Consider the following 5,506-nt stretch of genomic DNA (forward strand, 5'->3'; position numbering starts at 1 on the left):
AGCACGTGTAACGATCATATTGAATATACAGGTATTGATCGACTGCACAGACCAGTTTGAAGTTTCATCACCTGTACTGTAGGAGGATGCTCGTTTCCCACAGAGTATAATGTAAGTCGCAAGAGACGCTCCCTGTGATCCTGTGTCATTGTTTTTCCTACTGTATCACGCTTTGTACACTGCTATACATGTTGTTTTTCCGCCACGACTTAAAGGTCTGTGTCAGATTAATAACTGACATTAACACATTCTGATCCGTTGCCTCTCGCAGAAAACTAGACGTTGCACAGTGTAAATCATGTTGTTACTGCTGCTACCATAACACACTACAAACACTGTACGATTTTACGTAAAAGAAAGTTACAACATAAGGAAACTGGAAGAGTCTGGCGGCGTTGTGGAGTTTCCAAACTGCAGTCTGAAGGTGAATGACCACCTCTACATTTAAACTCATCTGTCGCAAGGACGGGATAGCTGATGTCTCTGCGTTCCGTTTTGGCAGATTCCCATATTACAGTCATGTACGCGACCACTGTTTCAGTGCTAGCCACCCCCAGAAGGTGTTGCCCCTCCACCAAAACTCTTTCTGCAGCTCAAACAAGAGAAGTCGGTCAATCATTATGTGGTAACCAACAGCGTGCCAGTGGATGGATGGGATGGAAGGACACCATCCATGTACCGTAATAATAAGCATCAAAGTTGATAGTGCGAACAATATTAGCAATTTTACAGTAATTTCAACACCGACCAATGATGCAGCAGCATGTTCCCAATTTCAATATCATAGCTAAACCGCGCCTTCTCTACTTTGCGAGTATCATTGCGAATGTAGATAGATGACTGTGTAGTATGGCCATTCATTGTTAATTCTCGAACATATACATCATGAAAGTATACCAGAAAGCGATCTACATATTTCTTGCACCTCGAGCATAGTGCTTAATTTACGATCTATCTCTATGTGGATGAGTCAGAGTATTCTCATAGTCTTAGGATAAAATTGGAGACTGAAAGATCCCAGTCGCACTGCAGCACCGTGACCTTTTTCATCTCGAGCTGACCAGAAATAAACCATTACATTCCATATCTTGTGAATGGAAGGAGCTTGCCGAGTCGTAGCCCATCCAAGTGTACAAAATTTCTCCACACACGACCATGTCGAGGAGGTGAGCACCCCTTACCGGCGTATAGTAGTAGATTTGAAAGTCTTGTGATGTAATAGCAGACGGTTAAGAACTAGAAATGGGTGATTTTTATGCATGATGGAGCTCCAGACGGGTGGATTCCGATGCATTTTAGGTAAATCAACTACGCTAGGTATTGTTCTAGTGTCTGGGTTCAGTACCAGAAGGGTACCGGTAAGAGAGAACATAAACACATGCACTCCTAAGGCTCCACAGTTCTGCACTTAACGCAGGCTATAATGTTAGATCGCTTCAGTTTCCGACCTATCAGCTTTGTGGAGTGCATCGCTGTTAACATTCCAATGTGAGAAATATATTTCCAGCGCATGATATACATCCTTCTTGCAGGTTTTTCTAACTATGGTAACAAACTGTAAAACGAAAAAACTTCTCCCTTAAAACAGTGGCTAGGTGTGATACGCAAACAACGTAGCTTTCCAGAGATGTATAGTGTCCACTGTACACATCCGATCACGGTTCAGAAAAGTATACTATGCCCGCATTAGCCCTATATAAAATGATCATTAGTAACGGAGTAAACCTCTTAGAAGGAAACAGATAAATGCATAGCAGCAGCGTCCAACATATGAAATTACACATCATGCTGCCAATAACTCTGTGATCAGGACATCTGTCAAGCAGATGTATATATTGGGATTGTAGTGTCTCACAAACACCTATCGCAAACTTAGAATCATCTCAGTTATGAAAGTGAAGTCTCGATTTTATAAACAAGATGCGACAATGGAATGGAGTACATACCATAAATCTTGGTTCGTTTAGAGGAATGTGTCGAAACAGGATGGTCACGTTTCATCACACATGAAATGGAAGTCCTCTGATGAGAGAGAGGTTTGCTGTGTGACGTCACGACGGCGAGTTTATAGTTTGTGAGTGTGGCGCGGTTTATAGGTGTCGTTTTGTTGCGGTCGGCGGTGCCCTCTGGTGGTGTGTTTACGGGTTGCGTGTTGTCAATTGGGTTCATTTTCGTGTTACTGCTTGACCCGTGAGGTATTGTTTTTGACCGTGCTTCCACAGGAATTGGTTTCAGTGAGTTAACAATTTAGTTTTTGTTGTTTATAAGTTATGGTAGCGCTGTTTGCTGTACGTCGCGTGTGAATTTGTTTAAATTAATTTGTTGCTGGCTTTGTTAGGTATGGATATGACGGATAAGTTCAACAGTGCGCGTTTGCGTGTACGTGTGATTGTGGTGGCTGACCTAGATTGCAGCGCCGGAACTTTTTGGCAAGTAGTCGTTCTTTTGGGTGTTTTTTTTTGCGTGTTATTATGGTTGGTTGGGTACTTCTGAGTTGTTTTTTGGTGGTGTCGGTGATTTGCCTTCGTGAGTTGCTGTTGACCTATGTAGGTGAAGTGAACTGTTCGATTCCAATGCGCGGCTATAGCTATGGGTGTTTTGGTATCGTGAGCTGCTATTCAGCTATATAGGTCAAGGGAAGTGTTCATTCCAATTTTGTTTGTTTTTGTGGTACTAATAGTCGTGGCGGTGGTGTAATTTTTGGAGTTTTATAATGTGATATTCACTTATATAGGTGAAGGAAAGTGACCGATTCCAGAGAACATTGTGTGTAGTGGAATTTGGTAATTTTGTGTTGTATTATTTTTTCGCCTTGTGTCATTTGGTACGGTGCCGTGTGTTTGTGTGTGTTTATATTTAGTTTGTCCCCACCTAAAAAACCCCAATTTGCAACGTTTGTCCCGTTAGTTTGACAATATTTTTGGAGGAAGATGTGTGTGTGATGGTTTTTCGATCTATTTTCTCATTTGTTGTCATGTTTACGGAACGACGTCATAGGCGCGATATTGGAGTTGTAGTGAATGGTCGTTTCCGCCATATTGGTGACATCATGGGTCAAAGTAGACGGGTGGAATCGGACGCTTCTGTATTCCCAAGACATATGCTGTAGTAGCAGCCTTGTCACTATCAAATGCCGCCCCCACAATGTTTCCTTCCTCGTAATGAAAATAAGGTTTAATATGAATTTCATCCATCATTACAGAAATGGTACAATCACTTTCCTGCAAAGATTTAAATCTTTCCTTAATGTTCAGGAGCATAGCACCTTCATTTTGTTCATTATGAAGACCATTACCGTATGAAGAACATATTTTCTGTTATGTTCTTGGATGAGGAAGAATAAGATTGCCAGAAGACCTGAAAAATTTGTAGGCATGAGGGGAGATACAATGAAGGTCACAAAAAAAAAAAAAAACCACCTAAAAAAAAGGCTCCAGGCACTATGGGACTTAACATCTGAGGTCATCAGTCCCCTAGACTTAAACCTAACTAACCTAAGGACATCGAATGCTGACCAAGTCAGGATTCGAACCTGCGACCGTAGCAGCAGCGCGGCTCGAGACACAAGCACCTAGAACCGTTCGGCCACAACGGTCGGCAACAAAATACAGAAAAGTGAGGATTAAGCGTATAGTTTTCCAAATGGCTCTGAACACTATGAGACTTAACATCTGTGGTCATCAGTCCCTAGAACTTAGAACTACTTGAACCTAACTAACCTAATGACATCACACACATCCATGCCCGAGGCAGGATTCGAACCTGCGACCGTAGCAGCAGCGCGGTTCCGGACTGGAGCGCCTAGAACCGCTCGCAACCGCGGACGGCTATAGTTTTCCTCACTGCTACATAGCAACTTAACTTGCTCATTTAATAATTGAATTTGTCTGATTTTCTTTATCTGCAGAACTGCACATATCATTTAAAATGTCCTCTATAAGAAGGCACTGGCTTTTTAATGAATTTTCGTTTGCACTGCCTAATTCTTTCAATATGAGTAATACCGTAAACATATCACTCATATTTGAAAGTTTGTCTGATATTGTGTTACTGCCTATCTTTCTTATCTCAGTGTTACTTCGATGAGCGGACAACTACAACGCACTACAATGGATACAGACACAGATGGAGCGGGTACTACAGTAAACATTCGTAGGACAGTCACATTTAACAATGGTCCACTCTCTGGGAACAGTTTCTATTTCTCAGTACCGCAGAAATGCTTCAAAAGTAGAAAATAACTTCCTCGAATCATACATTGTTTTGGTTACTATACTATCATTAAATGTATTTACAAGACGTTCATTTTCTGTTTAATGAAAAATGAAAATTGCACGCTCAACTGAGAAGTACTCCTCTTCATTGTGTTGACTGTGTTATGAAGAAAACGTGCAGTAAATACAATTATTTAAAAAAAAAATGGCACTGTCGATAAACGCGGTTTTTCCCTCACTGAAATCTGGCAATCCTCGGGGCAGCGCAATTCTTTCAAGAGAGATGTTGTAACGAATTTGTTGAAACTACAATCAGTTATATTTCGTAGCGTTGTCCATTAGGAGCAAAAAGGCTGAGCGTGTGTACAGCTTTCGGGTATGTATCGTCCGCATCGCTTTTAATTTGTTTTTAAGCGTGGACAGTGGTTTTTACGGCTGAAAGCAAAAATGGAGCTGACGAAAGAAGCGTAAATTTATGACGTGTTTGCAGACAAATATGCTACAATATCGATGGTAAATGAAGTCTTTTGTAATTTCTAAAGAAAAATATATAATATTCTTCCTTGGGTTTTCATTTCGACCACTATAAACGATAATTAAGAATAAAATAGAGAAAGAGTAGTTATAGACCTAAAAGAAAGCGCTGTAGAGCAAGTTGTCAGGATGGCCGAGCGGTCTAAGGCGCCAGACTCAAGGTTATCCCTTGCCCACGCATGTGGGTCTGTGAGCATTCTGGTCCTCATCTGAGGGCGTGGGTTCGAATCCCACTCCTGACAAAATTTTAACTTCTTAAATACATTGCCATTGTTTTAAAAAGAATCGCTCTGTATCGAAATTTGGTTTACTGCATCAAATTATTTACTTAACCATGTAACAAGAGAGCTTGAAGTGCCTATTTCATTACTGTGCCTTTGAATCAATAACTACTTGCATTGTATAGTACTATAACATAAATAAAAAGTTATATCCTACAATGTGTGTACTCATTACATTTTCAGATGAAGAAACACGCGTTTTTGTTTCTGAATGCAGGTTCTTGAGAGTCTCGTAAGCAAGAAACTCGACATTTTGGCAGGAATGTTGTAAGACTAAAACACTGCCTGTTGTACTTCCTTTCTACAGAAACTTCTGAAAGAAATCTAGTAACATGAGTAGCACTAACTACGGAACATTTCTCTGAGATTACTTTCTAATGCGCAACGCAAAAAGGGAGCGATTACAATTTGTGAGGGTTCCACACTTACTGTCGCTTTCACATTCGTCTGTTTTGTGGGAATTCAGATTGTGCTATC

General features: G+C 40.8%; 1 non-coding gene across 1 annotated transcript; it reads left to right on the forward strand.

Moving 5' to 3' along the window:
• The first annotated feature begins 4,871 nt into the window (after positions 1 to 4,871).
• Trnal-caa (transfer RNA leucine (anticodon CAA)) lies at positions 4,872 to 4,990 on the forward strand. The gene is made up of 2 exons: positions 4,872 to 4,909; positions 4,945 to 4,990. It is a non-coding gene; the product is annotated as a tRNA-Leu (tRNA).
• Positions 4,991 to 5,506: the final 516 nt, after the last annotated feature.

The sequence above is a fragment of the Schistocerca gregaria genome, chromosome 1 (assembly GCF_023897955.1).
Source record: "Schistocerca gregaria isolate iqSchGreg1 chromosome 1, iqSchGreg1.2, whole genome shotgun sequence".
Taxonomy (NCBI): Eukaryota; Metazoa; Arthropoda; class Insecta; order Orthoptera; family Acrididae; genus Schistocerca; species Schistocerca gregaria.